Consider the following 12,538-nt stretch of genomic DNA (forward strand, 5'->3'; position numbering starts at 1 on the left):
AAATAATCTGTATCACACTTCTATATTTAAGCGTATATTCCAGTTTCTTAAATCATTTACTTATTTGTATGTTTACATATAATCTATTAATTGATCACTTCTATGTTTTCATAACTTACTAAAATACCTCTGAAGCAAAACTTCAAGTTTGTGGCATGCGTTGTGGTCTGTTGTGTCGTTCGGGATAAACGATTCAAGTTTCTTCATTTTTTGTGCATAATCATACAAAATTGAATTAGCATCTTTTTCGTTCAATGGCTTTTCAATATGCATTAATGAAAGGGAACGGTTGTGCTCTTGGATAGCTTTGTTAACTCGCTGTTCAGCAAACAGAGCAATTCTCTTCTTAATATCAGAATCATCTTTAAAAAATACATTGCAGTATAGTGCATGTGGCCTTGTTTGGAGTCGGTCTTTTATTGTATGGCTTACAATTCTACGTTGCTTGTTTTGTGATGATTTTGGAATTATGCATAGTATGTCTGCACAATCCTCTGTAATTTCGTTGGATAAATCAACCAGAGTCAAATCCTGTAGTAAACCAAATAGTTTCAATTATTTAACTTGCCGTCTGTAACTATAATCAAATATATCTGATCTTAAAGACAATTATATATTTATATATTGTAAATTAGCGAATGATAATGAGTGTCTCTTTGATATCTTTATTATCTTTCGCCTCTCTTTTGAGAGGACATGAGAAATGTTTCAGACAATGATATTAACTTTTCTGCTCAAGATGCATATGCATGCGCATTTCGACAAGCATTATCTCATCAGGGAGGCTCGACACCAAATGTTTTGAAAACAATTTTGTTTTTTTTAAATGAAGAGCTCAAAAGTGATCTATTGTCGTTATATGGAATGAATCATAATAATGGCAGGAACATTAATGTGTCATATATCCCCTGTTTTACTACATTTGGTATAGGCGTTATACTTTCACAGAACGGTCGATAGTTGAATATTTCATTTAACAACAGGTCTTGTAATGTTGTTTATAGTGGTATTGATAGTATTATTACACAAAATCGTTTGTCAGCTGATTCTTTTAATGACATTTACTATATAGAAGAGGGGCGAAAGATACCAGAGGGACATTCAAACTCATATATTTTATTACCAGGTTTTTGATTGTACATAGAGTACCTGTAAGTAAAATAGATAGTTTAGAATTGGAACAATGGCTTGACGACTAATAAATCAATATTTGTAAGGAAATTTGTGCAGCTTCGGAAGCCAGTACATAGTCGGAACTTTCATTGTATTTGGTTCTGCTTGTGAAGAGGTAGCTAAAAGTTTATGTTTGTTACAGATGTCATTTTCCGAAATGGAGTCGGTTGGAATGTTGGTTTATTCGTGATTTCTTTTTTAATATAGAACCTCAATGTAAACTTTTCGTCAAGCAATAATGATATTATTAGCAGCCTTATCAGCTTGGACAAAAACAAATTCCTTTGCGAGTTCTTCTAGCTTATTTTTGATACGAAAATAGGGCTATTATGGTTGTTGTTAGAAGTAAAATGTTCTTTAAAAGGTTGTATACGTATATCAACTAGTATGATCATTACTGAATTAAAAAAAAAAAAGAATCTAATGTTTTTTGTCAGCTTATCCTCGTTTTATCCATTTACAGCAGTAATAAAATTGAAAACGGAAATGGGGAATGTGACAAAGCGACAACAACCCGACCAAAGAGAAGTATACAGCCGAATGTCACCAATGTGTCTTCAATGCAGCGAGAAACTCCCGCATCAGTAGATGTGCTTCAGTTGGCCCCTAAACAAAAATCTATACTAGTTCAGCTAAATAAACGTCATACTAAACTCCGAAATATACAAAAGAAACTAAAATTAAAAATCACACAAGACTAACAAAGGCCAGAGGCATCTGACTTGGAACAGGCGCAAAAACGCGGCGGGGTTAAACATTTTTTTTTAGATCTAAATCGTCCGCCTATACCTCTAGCCAATATAGAAAAAGCAAACACACAACAATACGCACAGTAAAACTCAGTTCAAACGAAGTCCGAGTCCAATGTTAGCATAAGTAACAAAAGAAACTAAACAAAATGACAATGATATATAAATTAACAAAAGACTACTAGCAGTTACTGACACGCCAGCTCCAGACCTCAATTAAACTGATTGGAAGATAATGTCTTCATCATATAAATATCAAGCACACACGCTCCCGTTAGGGGTTTTGTATCATTCAATCTGAAATTTATGAGACGAATATAACATGCATCATGCCAACAACTGGTTTTTGAATAAATGTGTGTATTTTCGATACAAAGACTCTATAAGTGAATCAATATTAAAGCCAAAATGCTGACATGCCTGACTTTCTTCATTGTCTTCAGGTAGGTCACATTTACTGGAATGTGACGTAAGCTCTAACTGTTGTAACTTCTTCTTTTTAGCTTTCTCGGTATCAGGTACAACCCTCCCGTTAGGGGTTTAGTATTATACCATCATAAAATATATGAGAAGGACATAACCCGCATCATGCCAAAACTGGTTTTACAATAAATGTGTTTATTTCCGATGCAAAGACCCTATAAGTGAATCAAAATTAAAGCCAAAATATGCAATCTTTAATGACCTGACAACAGTATCGTAACTATATACCTTCCTAATAAGTCTGTTTAAAGGTTTTGTTAGCTTTCACTAAATTTAAAAATCATACAAGACTAACAAAGGCCAGAGGCATCTGACTTGGGACAGGTGCATAAACGCGGCGGGGTTTCACATTTATTTTTAGATCTAAATCGTCACCCTATACCTCTAGCCAATATACAATTTTCCGGGTGCGGGAGTTTTTCGCTGCATTGAAGACCCATTGGTGACATTCGACTGTATACTTCTCTTTGGTCGGGTTGCTGTCTCTTTGTCACATTCCCTATTGCCGACATTTTTGTGCTTTGTAAAGAATATTACCATAACAAAAAAAAAGTACAGATTGAGTCGTGAATGATGTTACTACACTTATTACGGGGGACTATATTTAGGTCCTTTACTGAAGAATAATTTCAACTCTCAGTCACGAACGATGTAAACTATTTTGTCATGATACATTTAATTTTAAATCTAGATTTATTTTTCTGAAATTAGTTCTTTTAAAACTTTTCAACCCTGTATACCACTATTCCCCATGTGAAATTGAAAAAAATCGTCTAAAAGAAATGATTCACAATGCTTTTTAACATAAAAATGAAGCATATGCTATTAATTTATTTCTTTGGGATACCAAACGGCGTATTTTGTTAAACATGAACAAAAACGTAAAACATGCTACACAGAGGAACAAGGGATCAGTATGCTTGAGTTTCCAATTGACAGCATATTTGTTGAATTTTGAGCTAGACTTTTTCAACAAGTTGTCGACATTCCTATGGGAACAAACCGTACGCCTCTTCTTGCTGACTTCTTTTTATATTTTCATATATGAATCGGATTTCCTTCAGACACTTGTTTAAAACAAGAAGGTCAAAGAAGCCAAGTCATTTAATTCCACATCCAGATATATAGATGATGTTCTTTCCATTAACAATCCAAACTTTAATGATTGGGTTCCATCAATATATCCCCCATAACTAGAAATTATAGACACAAAAGACACGCCTTCCTCTGCCTCATTTTCAGGTGTATACCTCGAATTTGACATACACGGTCACCTCAATACCAGATTCTATGACACACAAGACGATTTTAATTTTGAAATTATCAATTTCCCCCACCTTAGTAGCAATAAACAAACTTCACCTACATGTGAAATAAACATTTCCCAATTTATTTTATATTCAAGAACACGCAGCAACTACTCAGACTTTGTAAAACGTCACCAGTGTCTGATAAGAAAGTTGATGAACCAGGTGTGTGTCAAAGAACGTCTCGTCCTTTTTCTAAAAAAAAAGGTTCATCGGAATGTACCAAGACCGTGTTAATAAATATTACATATCAATTCACAAATAATACACGATGGTCTTGAAGTATAGATTCTGGGTACTGACGTTGTTTATCATCTTAATAACGTGTTATATTTTTATTCCATTATTTGTCTTTATAATATTACCTTTACTGTTTAGTCTATTTTTGGTGGTCTCCATTTGACGTGGCTCTGTACTTATACATCACCTCATTGTGTTATTGTTCTATGATAATTTCTGTATATGTGTCTTTCATTTTTGCTAATAAGCTTTGTCTATATTCCATTTTGTGTTTCGTTCGTACATATGACGTGGATCTGTGCTTATACATTTCTTTTGTTTTATGTATTAACGTGTCACGGTAAATGTTTCTTTATATATTTGTTTGTTTATAGGGATGAAGATAATAACACAATGTTGACTGCTGTACCCCTATTTTTGACATTGTTATCTATTATGTCTGGTTTTTGGGGGTTTTTTTTATTACACACCGTTGTCAATATAATTGAATTTTATGCAACTGTCATAAAAGTCAGAGGATAAGCTAGCTTTAAAACCAGGTTTAATCCATCATTTTCCACATAAGAAAATGCCTCTACCAAGTCAGGAATATGACAGTTGTTGTCCAATCGTCTGATTTGATTGAGCTTTGATTTTTCCATTTGATTAGGGACTTTCCGTTGTTGCATTTTCCTCGCATCAATATTACATCATATTACAATGTTGACCGCTGTACCTCAATTTTGACGTATTATTTCTGTTTGGTTTTTCTCTCACACTTTGTTAATACGATGTCTTACAAGCGAGAGGCTTAGCTAGCTATAATACAAGAATTAATCCATCATTTTCTACATAAGGAAATGCCTGTGTCAAGTCAGGAATATGACAGATGTTTCCCTTCGTTAATTGCGTTTGAGTTATTTTATTTTGCCACTTTTATTAAGGGCTTTCCATTTTTAATTTCATTGGAATTCGATATTTTTGTTATTTTGCTTTTTATTGATATGGATTGAAAATATAAATCTTTTCCAAATAATTGTATCGGCAAAAACACTTTTTTTAATTTGGTGGTGGAGGTGGTGGAGGTCTTTCTGTAACTGGAGTAAATGGAATAGTTGCAATTGCTGTAGTCCATGAATCTCGTACGTTTACAGTCTGTGCATCTATTGGTGTGACACCTAAATACAAAAACGGTACACATTTACAAAGTCATTTATTCTTAAAGATTACAACATGAACTTTTTCTTACTGGTTTGAGTATCAGCCCGAGACTTCCATACTTGAACAAGAGTATTGGTCAAAAGCCCCGATATGGGTTCAGAGATGATATGATATAAAACCTGTCATGTAAATACATATCTATATTTTATACTAAAGTGAAATATCCCGGTTAATCCTGCAATTTGATTGGTTACATGATCAGGGGATACTAGCCCATATCCTTGTGAAGGAAAAAAAGATAAAAATGATAATTAGTGTTGAAATCAGGACACTCCATTATGATATAGTTGTTATTCAGGCTTCACAGGGGATATGGGCTCATAATTCCTGTCAGTGTCCTAGATCCCCTTCGTCTGGCAGCCCAGGAGATATGAAACTCTAACAGGGAATATGAGTCCATATCCCTTGTGAAGGTTCCGAATAATATTATGATACCACATGCACTAAAGCTCATTTATTGATTTATGTTCCATGTTTTTTTTTTTTTTTTTTTTTAAAGCCTAATTGTTTTCACGTATAAATGTTTCCACGTTAAAACCCTTCCACCACGCAAGTTCTTTTCCGACTTTTAACATTGGCGTTTGTTTCTACGAATGATAATATCCGATGTTGTGTGTTTTATGAGAAAAACAATGAATTTTTTTATACAAGATTTATAAACAAAAGGGTCAGTTTCTGATAAAGTTAATGTCCAGATTCGTACATAATTGTTTAAAACGAAGTTTACTACATGAATATTTTCACGTGCGAGCTGATACAATCCTGAAATTGAATTATGAGCCGATAGCATCCTCTGTTAAGTCCAACAGATCCGGTAGGTGATTATCTGTTAATGTCATATAACCGATACAAAACTAGATTATCGCAAAAATATACTCGATCAGAACGGTTCGATCAAAGTATTTAAAATGAATAATTAAAATGATGAGCTATTATGTGGATCATAATCATAGACATAAATGTCTTAAGACAATTGATACAGGCTCAATAAACCAAATGGTCGACTTACGATATTGATGTAACATAGTGTTGACCGTTTTAAGTCCTTTCATTGTTTTTACAATGTTTTATGCTCCACATATATTTATATCTCTCGAGCTTTCCGAACTTTTTCTTATTAGGGTTTTTATTTTTTAAAGAAGAATATTTCAAATAGCTTTCACAACGTTCATATATTCGCTGAACTAGTATACATATTGTTTAGCGACCGATCCGTGTTTCAGATTCTCGCTGTGTTGAAGACGGAACCGTAGTCGTTGGCTCTTTGGTCGCGTTTAAGTCTCTTTGACACAGTCCTTTCTCAATTTTATGCAGTGAGTGGGAAGAAGCCTGAACCTTGAAATATAAATGTGTTGGTAAATGTATGTCTAAATGAAACTATGTTTTGTCATAAAGCTAAAATAGTCTACGATGTTGTTTCACACTAAAACAATTTATATAAGAGACGGCCGGACTTTCGTCATGACTGATTTTATTTGCTTACGTATTCTTCCATTTAGAAATGCAGGTACCATAATTTATTAATAGAACGAAGGAACATGACTGAAATTGGATTATCTCTCTTTTGACAATTAAATATGAACTGATAAATAGTTTAAACTACATTATGAGATACAAATAAGAAGATTGGTATGATTGCCAATGAGACAACTCTCCACAAGAGACCAAATGAGACAGAATTTAACAGCTATAAGTCACTGTACTGCCTTAAATAATATGCAAAACCCATACAGCAAAGTCGATATAGAAAAGGCCCCGAAATGACCAATGCAAAACAATTCAAACGAGAAAAAAACTAACGGTCTGATTCATGTACAATATAATGAACGGAAAACAATTACGATACACAGCAACAAACGACAACCACTGAATTATTAGCTCCTGCTTGGGAAGTATTGCTAATAGATGCAATGCGTTAGTCAAGTATAACTTATGACAAACGTGTTTACTTTTTTTTTATTGTTTCTTGTTATGTTTAATCATACTTTGTTTTAAAAAGCATCATTATATTTCTTAAATATATCAAATTAATTTCTTCAGCAATTATGTAAATTATAATTTACCTTCAGTCAAAGATACCTGTGAAGAAAATACATTATTATATTTTAGACTTTACTACATGTACTAGAAATCAAGAACTATTGTATAGAATAAAGAATGTATTTCGGCCATTTAGTCATTACTGTCGAACAAAACTATATGCTTGATATCTTTGATGATTTTTAATGAATAATGCTAGTTTCTTTTCGTTTTTCTTGCTTCAAACGAAAGATAATTATCGAATCTACAAAAAGGCGATAAGGGCAAAGGTATGTACCTATTGAAACGTTTAAACCCTCTGCATTTGTTTGCACATGTCCCTAAGTCCGGAATCTGATGTTCAGTAGATGTCGTTTGTTGATGTGGTTCATAATTGTTTCTTATTTCATTTTTTTTTTTATATAGATAAGTTTGTTTTCCCGTTTAAATGGTTTTACATTAGTAATTTTTGTGGCCTTTGTTGTTTGGTGTGAGCCAAGGCTCAATGTTGAAGACCGTACTTAGACTTATAATGGTTTACTTTTACAAACTGTGACTTGGGTGAGAGGGTTGTCTCATTTGCACTGATACTACATCTTCTTATATCTATGGATTAATCTTGTTTGATTTTATCAAACAATTTCTTTTTCTTTTGAAAGCATTACCAAACAAAAAAGGTCAACAAAAAAAGCACAGTAAAAAATGATATAGGAACTCTGGAAATTGCAGTAATCGTTTACACATTTAATTAATCCGCTGAGCTCCAGTTGAAAAAATATTGGAAATCTAATTATACTGAATCTTACCGTCAATGACATCATCGTTTGTGGTATCGTTCCCGGTGTCGTTCGTGATGCATTCTGGGATTGCAGGGATATAATCATCATACCTCTCCGCGATACAATTGACATCAACCAAATAATCAACATTGCTAATAAATATAACTGTATTTGTGTAAATGTTCTTGAATTGAATTGATTAAATTAATTATCGGTTGGTACAAACAAGAATATAAGACCACTAGAAAGAAATATTCAAAATTATTGAACTCTACTAAGGTATAATCAAATAGGGGAAGACCAAATGAATTGACAACATCAAACATACGACTTTATCATCCAACAGTTGTCAAGTATCGTGATACGACATCTAGCCATTATCCCAATATGACGTACTTCATTCGCTTTGTGAATAAACCCATGCTCTAAATCCAATAAAATTTGTTTGCACATGCGTATATTAACTACTGCAGAATAATGAATTTTATCAAATTGGCATGCATTTATTATATTTGATTAACTTAAAACACTTCCAACCTCTTAAATGATGCACATGTTGTTACTAATTCTTTTATTATGATTGTAACGTGTTGCAATTCGAAATTGACATATTTGACCTAGATACGACAACCGTTCATGCTGGCTGTTCAAAACTCCTCTCTCTGAAAAATCACATTTTTGTCGCTTGCTTGTTTACAAATAAAAAGAGATGTTCATGGAAGAGCATGCACAGATGCGCTACACTTATACACATCTGACATAGACATCACATTAATTATCATAATCAGAATCGAAACAATTGATGCAAGCTATACTGTATTGTAGTTTTAACATGCGTATGCAATATATTCGTGTTATTTTAGCCCTCACTATCGCTCGGGCAAAAATAATCACGAATATAATGCGTACCCATGTTAAAACTACAATAAAGTATAGCTTGCATCAATTATTTCTTAAACAAAACCCATGCCGTTTAGCAAGCCATAAAACAGCACAACACAACAAAATTCGGAACAATTTAACCGAGAAACTTATCAATCCACCATTTTCTACATTTGAAAATGCGTGTACCAAGTCAGGAATATGGCAGTTATTGTCCATTCGTTTGATGTGTTTTATCATTTGATTTGGCCATTTGATTAGAGACTTTCCGTTTTGAATTTTCCTCGGAGTTCAGTATTTTTGTGATTTTACTTTTTATCAGCTTAAATCTTTTCATCACACCACTTTAAGGAGTAATATAACGCTAATTTACTTTCTTTATAACGGAAGAATACCTTTTTTTTTTAATTTAATGTAAATAGGAAAAACTAGTGTTTTATACTTGACTTTATAATGAGGGCAAGGACTTTTGGAAAAAATGATAAATTCATCTTTACGAACTTTTTTGTGTATCGTCTTACGTCTACCACTGTACAATATAACTGTATTTGTGTAAACGTTCTTGAATTGAATTGAATAAATTAATTATCGGTTGGTACAAACAAGAATATAAGACCACTAGAAAGAAATATTCAAAATTATTGAACTCTACTAAGGTATAATCAAATAGGGGAAGACCAAATGAATTGACAACATCAAACATACGACTTTATCATCCAACAGTTGTCAAGTATCGTGATACGACATCTAGCCATTATCCTAATATGACGTGCTTCATTCGCTTTGTGAATAAACCCATGCTCTAAATCCAACAAAATTTGTTTGCACATGCGTATATTAACTACTGCAGAATAATGAATTTTATCAAATTGGCATGCATTTTTTATATTTGATTAACTTAAAACACTTCCAACCTCTTAAATGATGCACATGTTGTTACTAATTCTTTTATTATGATTGTAACGTGTTGCAATTCGAAATTGACATATTTGACCTAGATACGACAACCGTTCATGTTGGCTGTTCAAAACTCCTCTCTCTGAAAAATCACATTTTTGTCGCTTGCTTGTTTACAAATAAAAAGGGATGTTCATGGAAGAGCATGCACAGATGCGCTACACTTATACACATCTGACATAGAAATCACATTAATTATCATAATCAGAATCGAAACAATTGATGCAAGCTATACTTTATTGTAGTTTTAACATGCGTATGCAATATATTCGTGTTATTTTAGCCCTCACTATCGCTCGGGCAAAAATAATCACGAATATAATGCCTACCCATGTTAAAACTACAATAAAGTATAGCTTGCATCAATTATTTCTTAAACAAAACCCATGCCGTTTAGCAAGCCATAAAACAGCACAACACAACAAAATTCACCATTTAACCGAGAAACTTATCAATCCACCATTTTCTACATTTGAAAATGCGTGTACCAAGTCAGGAATATGGCAGTTATTGTCCATTCGTTTGATGTGTTTTATCATTTGATTTGGCCATTTGATTAGAGACTTTCCGTTTTGAATTTTCCTCGGAGTTCAGTATTTTTGTGATTTTACTTTTTATCAGCTTAAATCTTTTCATCACACCACTTTAAGGAATAATATAACGCTAATTTACTTTCTTTATAACGGAAGAATACCTTTTTTTTTAATTTAATGTAAATAGGAAAAACTAGTGTTTTATACTTGACTTTATAATGAGGGCAAGGACTTTTGGAAAAAATGATAAATTCATCTTTACGAACTTTTTTGTGTATCGTCTTACGTCTACCACTGCTACGTCGCTAGGTATTTTGTCAAACGCATGAAATCAGATATCGACGTGAATACAATCCTACTGCATCTACGTAAATTGGTACCCACGAAAATAAATCAAGTAAATGAATCCAGGCCATATTATACAGTTAATGTCTGGTAGACGTTGCATGCTGTGAACACACCTTATTTCAATATTTACTTCATCATTCCAATACACATATACTGTAAACCAACTTATTTCGCGAGCGATTTATTTTCGCGACTTTCGCGAGTAGAAAAATAACGGGAATATAAATCGTCGCGAAAATGTAAAACTTGGATCTTTCCTTATTAAACTACATCACATAAATTTAAAAATCGCGAAATTAAATAGCCGCGAAGTGGACTAGAAAGGATAAAATGCGAAACAAAGTATACTCGAAAATAATTTGGTTTACAGTATGCATTACGTTTATATCACTTACAAAACTTATTTTTCTTGTGATTTATTGATGATTGAAGAATGACACTAATAATAAATACGAAACTTACACAAGATTATAGCTGAATAGAGAGAGCGAAGTGATAAATCATTTTTCTCATTTTCCAAAATCAAAATATAAGTTGGTTGTTCATTTTCTCCTGACATATTATAGAATTGAGTTGCGTCTGAAAAATTAAAAAAAAGAATATTACCCGAGTTGACATTGTCTTATCATTTTTTTTCTCAAGGTGCTCAATAATTTGTGGAGTTGCAAGAACTTGAATTTGTTTATCACGGAATGAACAGAGCCTTTATCCCTTTGAAACCAAAATTGCCCAACTATAGTTAAGAGCAAAAAGTAGTTTGTACGAAAAAAAAAAAAATATTATACCAGAGGAAAAAAATCAAAGTCTAAGATGTCACCCTGGCCATCAGATATAGAATTCTAAGTGTTTGTTAGAAAAGTGATAAACTGCAGAAACAACATAGTTAGCTGGCAAATGAATAGCTTTTTGTAGGAATCATCAATTTCATATAAGAATTGCCAGTGTCATCTAGATGCACTTGCAATCCAAACATGACAAAATAGAAAAAAAATATGTGCAATATTTTACTTACCACTAGGTGTAATTATTCATATAACATTTACCTGAAAATATTTGAAAAAATCTGTTATATTACTACAAAATATAAAAGTACAGTCATGATTGATTTGTAAATATTCTTCCTCATGTTGTCAAACCTAGAATATGATAAACATGTATCTGTACTATTATAAATAATGTTGACATGGGAATAAAGTTTGTGCAATTATCATAGATTACTACCTTCGGTAAATACTTATGTTATACTACTATGGTATCATATGCAGAGTTGTCCGTGCTATGGTTTTGAAATGATTTATATCATACTTTTCTTGTTTTCAAAATTTAAAAAAAAACAATTATATTACAAAGAAACTTAGGTTCGAACACACGAAGGCAACGTTGATATCGATGAATTCAGCTATTTTATTTAGAACCCATTTTTTCTAATAGTTCCGCAAGGTGATTTTAAATAATTTTTATTCAACTTTTTTTAGTTTAAAGTGCACTGACCCAGGCAGTCAATAAATCGTTTGTTTCGTATCCAAGATGGATATATCCGAGTATATTATCATTTTGTCGGTTTTACTTTTAATGTACAGCCTTCAAAAGACTCATCAGTGAAAGTCAAATAAAAAAATTTAAAAGGCGAAATAAAGTTCGAAGTTGAAAAGCATTAAGGACCTAAATACCTAAACTAGCTTGGCTAATTACAGCTAAGGTAATATGTTCCTTAGGGTAGAATATCCTCATTTATTTATTTATTTCGATAAACCCAGTGATTTGTAACAGTTCATTTATGGTAATTGCCATTATGATCATTCATGTCAACACATGAACCTTAATGATTTATTGCAGCTTATGTCCAGCCACCACGAAGTTTTTAATCG

The sequence above is a fragment of the Mytilus edulis genome, chromosome 14 (assembly GCF_963676685.1).
Source record: "Mytilus edulis chromosome 14, xbMytEdul2.2, whole genome shotgun sequence".
Lineage (NCBI taxonomy): Eukaryota > Metazoa > Mollusca > Bivalvia > Mytilida > Mytilidae > Mytilus > Mytilus edulis.